Here is a 16529-nt window from a genome sequence, read left to right as displayed (position 1 = left end):
TGAGTTACAGAGCGGAAGATGAATGCATAACTGATTAGATACTTGTTTTCGTAGTTAACAGCATTTTAAATATAATGAACAGGTGTTCCTCAGTAACCAACAGGACATACTGGTGTTTCTGAAGCTCAGCAGGCATGGATGTTCCCACTGTATTGTTACATTATTTTTATGTGATTTTACAAAATAGCTTCTCTGGATCTCGCTTTTACAGCAACTATGCCATACCCAAATTTTTCCATAACAAATCTGATTCCTATGTCATTAAAACCTGTCCAATTATTTCAGTCACTGAACGCTACTTTGCACATATCAGTTATAGGAACAAAAAGCTGCCACTGATGTACCCACAATCTTAAAGTCACTTTCATCAAACTGTGTGTGTGTACAAGGCATGTAAAACTTGAATGAACATAGCCTCAAGTAAGAAACTGGAAGTGCTTTGACACTTGTTTGCAGTGCATTTGTATATAACTTATCACAACAAATAAGATTTACGAACCCAGCCTTCAATATATTGCCCAAAAACATTTTTAAGAAGGATGTTTTAAAATATAGTTCCACATACTAAATGAGTAATGAAATGTTAGGAACACAGTTGAACTATTTATACAACACAAATATATTATATTTATATTTAAACCTATTAGATTTACAGTTTAGATGGCTTTGCACTTAGGCTGGGTGTAACAAAGTTTATTTCCCTATACCACAGGTGGATTAAGAAATCCTACCAGTATAATTAAAGTATGGCAACAATTACATTGCTATCAGATTCTGATGGCTATCAAGAGGGAGAGGAAAATACAAAGAGTGGAAATTAATTCACACACTAATGAATTTTTTAATTAGTATTTAAAAACCCAAACTTCAGCAGTATATTTCCCTGTAGGGAACAGTATAGAATGATCCAGGTAATTAGACCAAGTGAAGATAATAAAACAAACTTACAGATATAATAAAAGATGAACTGTGTGTGTGTACAAGGCATGTAAAACTTGAATGAACATAGCCTCAAGTAAGAAACTGGAAGTGCTTTGACACTTGTTTGCAGTGCATTTGTATATAACTTATCACAACAAATAAGATTTACGAACCCAGCCTTCAATATATTGCCCAAAAACATTTTTAAGAAGGATGTTTTAAAATATAGTTCCACATACTAAATGAGTAATGAAATGTTAGGAACACAGTTGAACTATTTATACAACACAAATATATTATATTTATATTTAAACCTATTAGATTTACAGTTTAGATGGCTTTGCACTTAGGCTGGGTGTAACAAAGTTTATTTCCCTATACCACAGGTGGATAAAGAAATCCTACCAGTATAATTAAAGTATGGCAACAACTACATTGCTATCAGATTCTGATGGCTATCAAGAGGGAGAGGAAAATACAAAGAGTGGAAATTAATTCACACACTAATGAATTTTTTAATTAGTATTTAAAAACCCAAACTTCAGCAGTATATTTCCCTGTAGGGAACAGTATAGAATGATCCAGGTAATTAGACCAAGTGAAGATAATAAAACAAACTTACAGATATAATGTGATAAAAGATGTTTGAAGGTCAACAGCGGCAATCAAAGCAAGGACAGAAATTTATTAGATGAAGATAAGGTCTCAGTATCACTGTGTCCTTTCTCTTCCATTTCCTAAAAATTCTGCAAAGGTTCTAAAATTCAAGTTAAATAATTGAAAATATAAACATATACTCGTTAAGATTGCAAATCAGTCTTCAAACTCATCTGGGCAATTAAAATTATTTAAAATTTCATCATGTCAGACTATTCTTCCTTTTATCATTGGTGAACAATGAAAATGCTTCAAATATGCTAAACCACAAATTCTTTTGTTTTCCAATCATGCTGTTTGTGTGCCACACTTAGCATGCCACTAAGTGTGTGCTGGCCACCCAGCATATGCCAGCATATGCTGGCATGCTGTTGCTGTGCTGGAAGTAAAGTCAGAAAAAGTGAAATAGCCTGAGGACCTCTTTGCCACTGGATCCTACTGACGGCTGTTTGGATAGTACCTTTTCTTGGATCTTGATGCTCTCAAGGTATTTCTTACTAGGGTCAAGTTCACTGTGAAGAGGCAGAGAAGAATGGAATAAGCCTTGCTTCCATCCATAGCTCCCCTGTTCCCTGACCTAAGGGGTAGAGTGACTTTCGGCCTTTGAAGTGCAAGTAGTAACTTACTGACTCCCTGGAGCGAGACAAAAGCAAGGAAGGGATGAGCTTCAGATGTTGTGCCACCCTTAGCTCTGGGCTTAGCCTCTAGGCATGCGTTAAAGTAAAATAAATTAGTCAGAATTAGTTTTTTCTGGCACTAAATAACCTTTATTTTAAGTGCTTAAATTTTTTAGGCCTAAAGTTCATCTCCTTGGTTGCTTTGAAGTTGGGCATGTTAGACTTCATCCTGGTTTACAGCAGTGATAGTGATTTTATATGAAGGAGTCTACAGGAAGGTCCAGAGGTTAACAGTGATAAAATGTGTTTACAGCACTGAAGTTACTCCTCAGTACACACATGGACTAAGTAAGACTGAGACAGGTTAGAAAGAAAAGCTAACCAATGCATGTTTGCAACTAGGTAAAGCAAAGCCATTCTGTTGAACTGCAGCCCTCAAATTCATGTATTCCCAGTCCCTGGCCCCAGTCTGACAGTTCATTGCATATGAAGCAGCCCCTGAAGCCAGTGAATTATAAGATGAGGGGCCTTTGCCTTCAAACAGGAATATGTTATTGTACTGTGGTCTCATCTGTTATATCCACAGCTCATTCTGGTTTCAGAAGCAGCCTGAGCAGAAAACTCCCCCATGAGCTAAAATGAAGCACAAACTCTTTTGGCCACCCCATCTGCGCTTTTGATGAGATTTAAAGCAAAGCCTCCTCTCAAACTATTTAGACAATTTATTTTCCCTAGAGAAACAGTACGAGAACTATATCTTGTGAATTTTCTTGGCACCTAGTATCATTCTTGTCATATATTCATTATGCCTTACATCAGTGCCTTGTTTCATCCCAAGAATATCTGTAGTTGCCATCTGTCTAGAAGACATGAGTTGATGGCAAGATAGTGACCTCAGCTCTCAAGTCAATCACCAACAATTTAGGAAGAAAGCAATGACACCTTTGATTTCCAAATACTGGAACTGCTTGTTTATAGTAATAGACCATCTTCTAATAAATCTATCCAGAAGTATGTTTAGAGTACTTGGAAGGTTATTACAAATAGGAAAATTTATTTTACACATTTTATGAATAAATACATTTGGGCAAATGACTTTCAAGTTTAATTTCTTCCACTATTTTTATTGTATACTTTGCTAGTAACTATTATTTATTTATCTGAACATGTACTGCATTCTTGAATGTGATCAGTCTTAACCAACAATCATTCTGGTTTCAGAAGCAGCCTGAGCAGAAAACTCCCCCATGAGCTAAAATGAAGCACAAACTCTTTTGGCCACCCCATCTGCGCTTTTGATGAGATTTAAAGCAAAGCCTCCTCTCAAACTATTTAGACAATTTATTTTCCCTAGAGAAACAGTACGAGAACTATATCTTGTGAATTTTCTTGGCACCTAGTATCATTCTTGTCATATATTCATTATGCCTTACATCAGTGCCTTGTTTCATCCCAAGAATATCTGTAGTTGCCATCTGTCTAGAAGACATGAGTTGATGGCAAGATAGTGACCTCAGCTCTCAAGTCAATCACCAACAATTTAGGAAGAAAGCAATGACACCTTTGATTTCCAAATACTGGAACTGCTTGTTTATAGTAATAGACCATCTTCTAATAAATCTATCCAGAAGTATGTTTAGAGTACTTGGAAGGTTATTACAAATAGGAAAATTTATTTTACACATTTTATGAATAAATACGTTTGGGCAAATGACTTTCAAGTTTAATTTCTTCCACTATTTTTATTGTATACTTTGCTAGTAACTATTATTTATTTATCTGAACATGTACTGCATTCTTGAATGTGATCAGTCTTAACCAACAAATGAAAACCTCTTTTTGCAAGAAAAAAAATAAACTTCTGACCTTCAATATTTCAGAAAAGTAAGCTTAAACTGAGAATTTCAAATATTTTTCTTACTAAAAATTATCAAACATTTTTTCCAGTCTAATAAGTGTAAAAAAATTAAAGTAAATTTAAAAGGAAAGGATTTCTCCTGGACTCTTAGTGTGACCTTTAACTGGAATATAATTTTATCTAGGCTTTAAAAGTTAAATTTAATGTTCATAATGAAGGGAAAATGATCAATGTTTTCAATTTTTTGTGATTAGGAGAGCAGTCATGAGTTATTCTTGAGGTATTTGTCTGTAGATAAGTCATGTGCAAAGAAAGCAAGTGAACAAGTACATATATTAACATGAAAGTATAATATATTTGCTCCACTGTGTCAGTCTCTACTATTTCCTCTTGGCAGTGTTGCAGTTCTCATACAGGTTATTCTATATTGATGTGAAATACATACCGCTAAGGAAGAGTGGGAAGGTTGCTTCTGAGATGCTACTGTGATTTGACAAGAGCTGCTATAAAACACAGGAACTCTCAGCACATGTCTCTCAGCCTGGAACAGACTTTTTTAAGCTTTCTGCAAGAAACACAAGCCTTGTTTCTATTTTTGTTCTGGATTTGGGAGAATGGCAACTTGCCTTATAGCAAATTTGAAAGGACAATTTAGCTCAATAGCACTTAATTTGTATTTGAAGCAAGTTAGTGCTGGAAAGAGGAAGCAGCGAAAAGCTTAACTCCTATTACACACCAGTAATGAATATTGACTTCATGACATGAAAAAACAAACAAAAAAGAGAAAGCAAAATGAGTTGTAAAGAATATGATTTGACCTGTTATCTTCTAAAAGCTGATACATAGAGGTGCCTTGAAACACCGTTTGAAGTACCAAAATATTTTTGTACATAAAATTCTACTTACCCTTGAGATTCATGCATCAAAATGTCCTGGAAGTGACTGCACCTGAACACACATAGATTATTGTCTCAGGCTACTGTGGATTTTTCTGTTTTCCATCTATCATAAAACCTGTTTGCAATAATGACTATGTAAAAAGAGATATTTTCACTGATGACACACTATGTCTGTTTTCCACCCTGTTCTAGCAAGTCTTAGGCCACTTTCCCTAATTCATCCGATTCCTTTTTGCAAGTAGTTGAGTGTCTGCTCAACAGGGTCAGTTCCTGACCTATCTTTATCTTGGTTCTTGGTGCTGGTTCCTAATTTCAGCTCTGGTACCTAAGCTGTGTCATGTGGCTCTCGGCAAGTACCAGGATGAGTGAGACTTCATGTCTTTCTTCCCTTCTCTCCTTCCATCCAAGTGTCAAACACCACCTGCATTGGGTTTGTCTGCTGTCTGTGTGATTAGCCAAAGGACAGATATTCAATGTCCTTCGATAACAATATTCATCTGCAGCACACCTCAGGCCTGGGCACTTTATATTGGTCAACTTTTGCCATTATTTCAATTGCTTGCACATCCAGATTCACCTGGAAAATTTGGAACAATAAATGTGTCCATTTAATTTCAAGTAGGGACAAACTATACCGAACTCGGATTTTTGGTAAAAACCTGGCACATGACCAGTTGTTCTCTGGGTGTGCCAGAGAGTATTAAGAAGGCTATTTTCTGATCCTATGTTTACCAGTAGGATTTCTTTTCAATTCTCCCATGTGTTACTAATGAAAATATACTACCAAAAAAGTGGGGACAGAAGGAGGGAGATGACTTTGCTTCCCTATGTCTGTGGAAAGTAGCACTGAAGGACACACAAGAGACAGGCTGCTGCCTCAGAGGTGAAGCAGCATTGACGTGGTTTGCCTGGGAAAAGGCAGCAGCCCACAACTCCTTATGTGAATCTCTGCCTTTAAAAGGAACAACAGAAACCTAAAGCAGCTTCAATTTTTACGCAGGGTAAATATTTTAATAGCAATCCCTGGCCTTTAGTCATACTCCACCTGGCAGAAGAGTGGGTTTGTGGTTAAAAAACAGGGCACACCTTCTGCTGGTTACCAGTAAATAAAGCAGGCTGGGGACCAGACTCTGGTCCTGGGGCAAAGAGGCACAGCACAACTTATATCCATACAGTTAAAGTCTTTCAAACCTTCTTCAGGGTGGCTGTGGCCAAATATCCTTTGGGAATGGTTCTTGGCGTGTTGCTGGCCTGGGCAGCCTGAGAGGGTGGTCAGTGGCGGTGGCCAGGACCATGCTGGCCAGCCTGTCAAGTCTGGGAAGGATGGATGGGTGCAAGCACGGCTTGGCTGGCTCCTTCATTACTGTAGTCCTAGTCTTTGAGACTGAGAGGTTTCACTGGCTACCTGTCTAAGAGAAATAGCCTTGGCTTCTGTGGTCACTGTGTGTCATCAAAATATACAGATGTGGAATGTACAATGAACGACAAAATCTGCAAAATCATCAAGAGCCACAACAGCACTGTGTTTTTTGCAGGATTCTAAGCTAGCAGCTTCTCAGTGGCTGAGGCTAACCCAACAGTGCACAGTTGTGTGACAAGAGGGACTTCCATGCTATGGGATCCGTGGTCCAACTCTGCTGCAGAGGAGTGTGTGGTTCCTGGGATGCAGAACAGCCTCACTGCCTTTTTTACATCTCTTTGCCTTTGTGTACTAGATGCCACCAGCTGGGGAGTTGCCAGTCAGTTGCCTCTGGAACGAGGGATAATGGAGCAGGAGGGAGGCATGGTGCCATACAACCAGTGCAGGAGGCATATATCAGGGATGTGAAAAGAGTGGGCTGACAGAAAGAGCATCTTACTGCATATGTGAGACTTGGCAGATCTTTGTATACAGCAAAAGTAGCATGTCTTTCCCTGCATCTTGTATGGGAATAAATGCAAAAAAGCAGTAGCTGAAGCCTGAGGGTGATGTCTGTCCATGATCATAACCATAATAAAGCACACGGGATATCTATTGCAATTCTCCTCCATTGATATTAAATAAAAGCATTAAGAAGGTGAAGTTAATCCTGGTATTATACCGCACCTTTCTATACTTGCAGTGCATCTTTCCTGCTAAAAGGTTCTAATACGTTTTATTGACTAAGGCCTCCGTGCTGTAAAATGGACTTTGTGAATGAACATTCCTGCTGCGTGGGGATGGACACTATCATCACCCCCGTGGAAGCTGTTTCTTTTGTCCTTGAAGTCACCCACTGGTGGAAAGTAGCTTAAAGCATAGTATCATTAAACTACTACAGGCTAGGAAATTACAGGCAAAATTCAGGCAGGCAGAATTAAATTACTCATATTGTAATGTGCCAAGGTTAACTGTGTGCTTAATTATGTAAGTATTGCATAATCACCACAAGATTCTGCATTTCAAAAGATTTTTTGACGTTTTCACAAATGATTTTATCAGTTTTGCTTCTTCTTAAAAGGTGTTTTGATGTTAAGTATCAATATGTCTACCTCATAGATTGTTTTAAACTGTAAAACATTCAAAGTGCTCCTTTACCAACTTACTTTAGCTTTTCACTTAACAGAACTGCATTGGCTAAGTATTATTTAAGACATTAATAGTAATAATGGTTCTTTTAGGAAATGCTATTAAGAATGGAACTTATCTTAAATCATGTTAACTATCACTGAATAATAGTAACCCATCAGTGAGTAATAGCAGTAATAAATATAGTAAAAGTATTTTAAAGACATAAGGTAAAGTCTTCATTTTATCTTTTGCAATAGTTGCAATATTAATGAATTAAATCAGATATGTGTTCCTATTGTTTGCAGGATTTTTCATTAGGATGATGGCTCAATGTATTTTGTGAATGGGTCGTTGGGGAGACGTTGGCAAAAAAAATCAAAGTCAAAGCACTATTAGTGCAACTAACCTATTGAAATGAATATACTAAAATAGTACTATTCCATAATGTTTTAATGGGTTTAATCAGTTATGTAATGTACTGCACATTCTTTCCTACCACAGGAACTTAGACAATATTGAAGTGTTTGAGCATAATAATAAATCAATCAAAATAAAGCAGACTGTGAAAAAACCCTCTCTTACAATGTATATTTGCTTCTCTTCAGGTATGACGCTTTCAATTTTTCCCTACTTTTTACATTTCTGTGTAGAAAATTTTTTATATTATTGGACATAACATGGTTTTATTAGCTAGTTTATTGCCAATTAATCAGTTCAAGTGCTAGAGAAGTTGCATATTTCTGCCAAAATACCCATTTCTATATTCAGTCTATGCTTTATAGTTCCCTTAAATTGTTAGTGTCTTTTAAAAAATCACTAGTTACTGGATAATGAGAAAATATAAAGCCAATTATATGATTTTATAAAGCTGGAATTAGTTTGGGAGGGTTTTTTAAATAAATTTAAAACATTTGTTTAGAAAAGTAATAGCATTTTACCTTTCCCTGAAGAACTCTGTACCTTACATAACTGCTTTATACATAAATATAAATATACTATGAAAGCCTGCTGTATGTTGTCTGACACATGATGGAGTTAGTGGAGGGATTGTAACGCCAGTGCACAGTTGCAGCCAGCAGATGTCAGCCAATTATGAGTATTTCTTAGAACCTAGTGTTTTTTTGCCTGCGGTGCTTGGTATCCATCTGGCTGCAGTAGTCAATCAAAGGGCACTGCAGAACTAGTCTATCATTCAGTCAATAAAAGCCTGCCAACTTTTTTAGTCAGGTATAATCCCTGTTTCCTACAGACTGTTTGGTAGGATTTTTTAGACTGTTATTTCTTACCATCCTCTTAATGCAAAATCTTTTGAGGGGAAACTCTGTATCAGACAAATGCTTTGTGTTCTTTACATCTTATGGTTTTCTGCACAATCTCGGGAAAGACCCATTCAAAGCTAGAGGAAATGTCAGCCTAGGGGGAGGTCCTTTGCCAAAACCCAATATGACATTGGAAGAGGGATTGAATCTTTATCAATTGAATACAATCTTTTGGATATCCACCAAAATAGTTGAAGTCAAGTCACCAGAGATGCCTGATGCTTTTGAAGTTTGCCCTTGGCTTCAGTTTTGCTACTTTGCTTACCAGCCTCTCTTCTCATGCTGCTATTGAGTTAAAACCTATGTAGCAAACCAACTAACCAAACCAAGAAAACAGTAATACACATTGGGCAACCTCATTTGGTGCCCCCTACCAGGTCTGGCAACAGCTCCTTTGGGAGGCAGCCTGCAAAGCTGCAAGTGGTACAGGTTAATGCTGCAGCTGTAAACAGTACAGCTTTGAAACACCCTAAAGAGATCCTCACTTCACCCATTCCTTACTGACAAAAACCTGTTTGGTATTTAGGACCACAGGACTAGAAGGAATAACAGGTGCCCATATAATAGGCATTTAGCTTGGAGCCGTAGTGCCCTTATTTCATATACCATTACAACGCAGCAATAGTCATAAACGTCATCCCGACACCTGTATTGAATTTGCAACTGAAAAACCAAAAGCCATAATTATAACGTGTCAGAGGAAGTGAACAGAGGACATCAAGGGTGTTGCTGGTGGCTTAGGTTCCTACATTAATGTAACTACACTAAGTGTCGGTTTTGGGGTTTTTTTTGTGGAAAAAGTGTCTGTCTTGTTCTTCACTCTGGAATGAGGTTGACAGCTGGACTTCATGGCCTATTGCAAGGCAGAAGACTTGAGTGTAAACTTAAGTGAAAATCCTTTGTAACTTTACACAGTCTTTATTCTGGAAAAAGTTTATTGGATGACTTATTACTGAAGCTGTGCCACTGTGTTATGTCTTGAAAATAATCCTTTCCAATCTTTGACTAGACATTTGAGCCTTTTAAAGAAATTGCTCCCCCCAAAATCTATTTTCAGCCTGCGGATGTGCTAGGAGGACTTTGGGAAGCCGTATCTTATTTTCTGCAGTTGCTGCTTTGCATGTGCTGGCCAGGTTTTCCTGGTGCTGGGAAATGTTCTAGGTTGTACAGAGTGATAGAGATAGTCCTAGGTCATTTGTCAAACCGTGATGTGCAACCAGTTGAGTTTGGGTGATTCTTGACTTCCAGAAGTGTGAACTCCGTCCACCGGTAGCTATAGTCAGCAATGACAGCTCTAGAGAAAGATATTGTAAAAAAGTGTTCAGCACAACTCTGCCAGCCCTTTTACGAGCAGTGGGAAAGCTCTCCGGCTTTCCCAGCCTTGAGTAAGAGGTATGTATTTTATTTAGGGTAGTGTAAGACCCTGTTTACAGTCTCGCTTAAGCATTCGTTCTGAGTCTGTGGCAAGAACTTCAGAGAAAAATGAGTGAGAAAGGACACGTATTTACCTTTTTCTGAGGAGCTCTTCTCAAAGCCTTGGTGCACTAAACTCAGGGAGACAATTTCAGCTTACTGAGGCAGGTTCAGTTGCCTGAAGTTTGCCATGATACCCTTCTCAGTAAGGTCAAAGAAGAAGCATGATTTTCTAAAGTAACCTTCACTGCTTTGTCACTGTGTGAAATGAGTTTATTGGGACTGAGACTAAGAGGGAAATGCTTTGGTAATGTGTTCTTGTCTATTCATGAAGATGTGCACTGCTTTCTTCATAATTTAGTACTTTGTTCATTGTACAGGGGGAAGATGGCAGTAGAAGTATGTAGAAAGGTTTGTATAGGAAGAAAGCTGAAATGAATGGATTCTATTAAGTTTAACAAAAATCTTTCAAAAAAGTTTTCAGATGTAGAAGAAAATGCTTCACTGTAAAATAGAAACAAGGAAGGACAAGAGGAGAGAAAGAAAGAATTACTCAAAACCTGGCCAGATCTTGCATGTCACTTACCAGCTTCTCATTTAAATCTGTTCCCTGAAGAATAATTATTTATTACATTCCTTTCTTAAGAGTAGATTGACCCCTGAATATTGTCTACTATTTTTAACATGGATTTTTTATTTCTTTAAGTCTAGCTGCTGCTCCAGAATATTTTTATCTGCTGTGGTGGAACCATAGGATCAGAGTAATGTAAAATAGTGAGTCACTAGTAGGCATGTTGATTTGACATACCACAGCTGACACACTTAGTTTGCTGTGACACTGGAGGGGGCCAACACACTATTTTCTGGCAGGCACTGTCATGTTCTCTGAAGCTGATAGGCAGCTAAGGGTCTATGAGTTACCTCAACTTTCACATAAAGGCTTCTCATTGTACATTAACACCAGGTCACTATCTTGTTAGCAAATAACCCTGGTATTCAGTGTTTGATAAGCCAAATATTTGAACCAAGTGACATTGGAATATTTTTATAAAATAACACTTTGAATAAGGCAGCTTTCACAGTTGCTTGGTTGCTAGCAATTGATTTTTTGTCATGCAAATGGAATGTTATCTACAGCTGGGACAAATCAGGTTTTTGGGATGTCCTGGAAAAGTTTTCAGACTTCTACAGATTTTGCATATATCTAGGAAGATATATACCATTTTCCTCTATAAATAGGCAAAAACACTTAGACTTGACTGTACTAAATACATGTGTTTTGTTTAAGTATATTGCTTTACAGTTTGCACTTTGAAAAACTGGAAGTATATCACAGGTTTCCTTGGTTTGAATTTCATTTTGGTTGTGTACTCTGCAAATTATGCCTTTTGCTTGACTAACAGTAGATTGAGACCTAACTTCTTAATCTGCAGTCTTCTCTATTTCTGCTTGTCTCTATCTTTTCTTGTTTCAAGGGTCCTTCTGCTCTGTTTGCTCTGTTTTTAATGGCAGTTTTGTCTGTCCACTACCAGTGTCTAGTTCTTTGGGGTTTTTGGGTCATCTTTTGTATTTCTAAAACTGTATGTGCTGGCACTTTTTCACATAACTGCCAACTATTTTCTCTCATCTATGGTTTGTTGCACAGTGTTACTTATGGATATTTATAGAGTCCTGTAAGTACCTATATATATCAGAAGTGAGCAATCTAATTATACAGTTATGTCACTTTAAAGATACGGTGACGTGTGTGAAATTGGTCAGATTTATTGCCAGTTAATGAGTTATCATATATTAGATGACTTACTGTGCCCCTTGTCCTGCCTGGTTGTGGAGTAGTGTGTTATGTTAAATTTATTCAGCTGGAAGAGTTGGATCATTTTGAAATGCAAGTACTTGAACCTGTTTGGTGAAACAGGTATAATAATGTTAATGTTGATATATTTGATTAGATAGGAACAGATAGAACTATTCCCAGATGGGAAGCAAGACAAACAATGCTCATAGAAGAAAGAAATAGATAAGAATAAGAAACATAGAAAGAAAATCTTTCTATTGTCTGTACCAATTTAACTGTTTTAATGCAAGTGTTCAAATTCATGATCAAAATAGCTATAAGTTCTCAAAAAAAATCTGCTTGTCCCTTGGCAGGGGTGGAGACTTTCCTTTGTGACCGTGTTTCTGTAATGTCTAGGTCCACCTCTTCTTTCAGGCATCTGTCCCCTCCAGGCTTCACTCCATGTGCTCTCTGCAATTTAATTACTGCAAGCAAAGTGTTGATACCACATCAGCCTGTAATCCTAGAAGTACTCCCTATGCTGTTTCTCTGCCTTCTTTCCTTTCAGTTAGCATGAAGGAACTAGACCACCTAATTAAAAACTCCTAAAAATGCAGCGTGTCTCTCTTGCACAAAGGAAAGTATAGCAAAGAGATATTTGTCACATCCATCTCTCTCCTCAGTCTAGCATAGAGACTCAGCCCTCCATGATACAGGATCCTCTGATTCCAAAGCATTAAAACATGTATTTAACATAGTGCATGTCAATACATTAATGAAAAAAAGAAATGTCAATGGGTTAGGCACTCTGCAGGATTGAACTTCAAGGTGGTCCCTTAATAAAACAGGCCATTGATAGTAATTGAGTAGAAGAGGACAGCTAGTGCTACAGATTAAGAAAGACAAGAAGTCTGGTTCCAAAATGGCATGAGTAGGTGGAATAAACCAGTTATACAACTGTCCTGACTGGATGGAGGAAGAAAGCATGGCATCTGGGAGTGAATAACTTCAATGCTCACCACTCTTACATCTACATCCTCTGAGACAATGTTTCAAGAGTACAATTTTTTTGGTACAAGAAGGTTCAGAGATTTCACAAGTGTTATAAATCAGGAGAAGGATAAAAAGAAACATCAGTTTTCTTGCTGTTTTCATCTGAAATGTGAAAAAAAAAATCTTTTTAAGAAAACTTACAATAAAACATTCCTGGAAATGTCATTAATTTCAGCAGATTAATTAACATCTAGGTTTTTATAATACCATCTCAATTATATGACACTAATAAAAGTTATGTTATATTAAGAAAATGAGGCTAGGTTTAGAATGTCATCTGCAGATGTTCCTGTGAGACCCTGACTTCATCACCATATAACTGTGCTTTGACTGCTGCCCTGGATGCAAACAGTTCTGGTGTGGACTTGCTGAAAGCTCCTTACTGTACCAAAGGACTAAACATGGTTCCTGATCTGCTCAGGTTCCCTCTGCTGAGGTCCACACACTTGGGCCTTGCAATGCATGTGTCAACGCAGTCTGCCACCAGTATCTAACTTGTTCTTATGCCAGTGTCACATTGCTAATGATGGGTAGAAAAGGCAACTATCGGGACCTTGACATCTCCAGGGCAGATAGAATACATAGAAAGCCCAAAATCAGGTTTCCTTTTGAGTACAGAGGTTACTGAGCTTCAAGATAAGGCAAGGGCATTTTCTATCTGGTGACGTGGTACTGTTAAGTCAGGTCACACAGACTGTGCATGTGTTTTCCTCCCGTAACCAAACTTCTAGAAACCCTCTCTATGGGACAACTTGTTCATTCTCTGGGCCTGGTGTTTCTATGTTGGACTGAGAAGCTGTTTAGCAGCAGTGCACAAGCAAGAAACGCAGTTAACTCTGCAGTGAAAAGTCTTAGATAAAAATAAAGCAATTGATCTGAAATATAATAAAATCTCTCAGGTGTGAACTGCTGTTCCTCACTACTGCAATATTTTTGGCCAGATTACAGTTGTTCCTCATGGATAATTTTACTTGCATTTGATGATTCAGAAGAGGGCATTGCAAAGATAACACTGTAGATTTAATGAAGCTCCCTCCTCATGATAGATTTCCACAAAAAAATTGACAAATACTCATGCTTTTACCAGTACTTCTGAGGATATTCTGTGTTCAATGAAAATTAAGATATGTCCAAGTATATTCATCCTACTTGTATTTTGAGAAGTGATATTTAATTCATGTTCATCCAAGGCAAATAAGACATCTCAGTGAGTGTTCTTATATTCTGTACTGCAATAACTGAATTCAGTACATTAAATTAGTATACTGAGTAGAAATATTTTCTTTGTAAATGGTTCTGAGGACACACAATGTCTCCACCTTAAAAATGGACCTTAATATTAATGAAAGCTTTTGGAGCCAAAATGTCAAGGTGACCTTATGGAACACCATGAGTTAGATATTTTAGTTAATATTGCACTCTTAATATACTGAATTTTTCTGAGAAGACTGTAGTGGAGGAGTGATCCACTCAAACTAGTTTTCCTCCAGTTATGGGTAGTAGAGTGATATTCCATTAGTACTGTATTTTCACAGATAACACTTGTATTTGTTAGGACATGTTTGAAAAGTCCTAACATTCTCCCTTTCTCTCAGAAAAAGGCCAATTAGCTTATCTTCCAGTCACTGTTTTATTGCCATCATTGTCACTATTTCACATTTAAATAAACAGTATTTTCTTCTAATAATTATGGAACAGCTCAGAACATATGGAAAAAAAGAATCATGACAGGAATGTGTCCATAGGAGTAACCATATGAACACCATATTGATTGGTATGAAATCATAATGATTTCATTCATATGCCACTATGCCATTCTTTCTGGTGACGCAAGTTAGCTGAATTCATCTCCTGTAGATTGGCTTTAGGAGGAAATTATAGTTAAGCCATATATCAAACACAGTCTTATTTATTTGCAAGGAAATATAATATCCTTTCACCGAGCATTAGGATCAAACTGGAAATGGTTTTTGTTCTCAGTACCTTGATGCACTTCTGATCTTGAGCTCTCTGCTGACAATTCTCTCCAGGTTACATGCAGTTGCAGTTTAAGCTATGTTGAGCTTTCCCCAAAGTTTCTCAGCACTTGTCACAGAGAAGCTCTCTCTGCTGCACTTTAATTTACCATACATTATTTTCAAAACTTTTGATGTTATTTTAACTTCAACACAAAACTAGTACAAAGAAGAATCAACATTTTAATTGTAGGGGACAATTGCTTTAGATTGAGAACAGCAGAGCAAGAGAAAACAAAACCAGTATGCAATATTTGTGTTTTCTCTGCTTGCATTGACATGGCTGCCTTTCCTTGCAGTGTTTGGAGATCTAATTAGCAATGATCAAGAAGATGCTCAATGTTTGTGTGATGGAATTAAACAGAGCTAAACATTCTGAAATCCAGAGTGTAATCCAGATTCTCCTATGCCTGTAAACTGACCATCATTTATTGCAGTTCTTTTTAACACCTGTACACAAAGTGAAACAAAAAATATAGATGGAAAACTTTCTCTTTAATCTCAGCAAATATGGACTGTTTGATGATTACCAGCATAAAGAAACACATTGTACATAAAATGCTGCCAATGGCTCATTGTCCTTTCCTAGAGACATAATAAGGTGGGGGGGAAAGGAACTTTTAACAGCTGTTGTGAGAGTTGGAGGTACCAGGCATTTTGGTACCACTGTTCCCTTGTTAATTATTCATCTGTAGATGAGAGAAGAACATTGAGTGGTGACTTATGTTCAGTGGGTGGAATTAGGGATGAATGGCTGTACCTCAAGTACGCAGCTAACTGTGAGAAAAGAAAAATGTTATTTATATTCTGCTTTAGTATAGCCTTATAACCTCAACACAAAAATTATTGTGCTTGTCTGAGTTTTATTATAATCTCTTTTATGTATTGTCATGGATCCAAACTATATTATGGCTCATGGTAGACCCTATGATCTACTCTACAGCTATACATTTTCATAGGTCTCAGACTTCCATCTGGAAACATTGGATATTTCTGTCCAACACAATACCTGTCAAAAAATTAATAGAACAGGTAATTTCCCTCTGTATAAAAATCAACATCCCGCTCCCCATACACAAACTTCTGGCTTAACCAAGAGAACTAGCCTGAATTAGATCAAATGTATGAGAGATAAGGAAGGTAAACACGGAAAACTATCAGAAGTACAGCTAAAACCATGTGTATTTATGAGACAGCCATGCATTTCAGTAACCGTGTAGTTTTGTCATGTATCACTGTTGTTATAGGGACACGTGGTAATTCATTTCCATGACAGGCAACTACACATGGAAAGTGAATATTAAAAAATATTATTAAAGAACTGGTTTATATTGTATCTTTTATCATGAAAATGGCATTATTTTAAAATATCCTTGTCCTGGTTTTGGCAGGGATAGAGTTAATTTCCTTCCTAGTAGCTGGTACAGTGCTGTGGTTTGGATTTAGGATGAGAACAATGTTGAACGCACCGAT

This window comes from Aptenodytes forsteri, unplaced genomic scaffold (genome assembly GCF_000699145.1).
Source record: "Aptenodytes forsteri isolate BGI_AS27 unplaced genomic scaffold, ASM69914v1 Scaffold94, whole genome shotgun sequence".
In the NCBI taxonomy this organism is placed as follows: domain Eukaryota; kingdom Metazoa; phylum Chordata; class Aves; order Sphenisciformes; family Spheniscidae; genus Aptenodytes; species Aptenodytes forsteri.
This window is presented reverse-complemented; position numbering follows the sequence as displayed.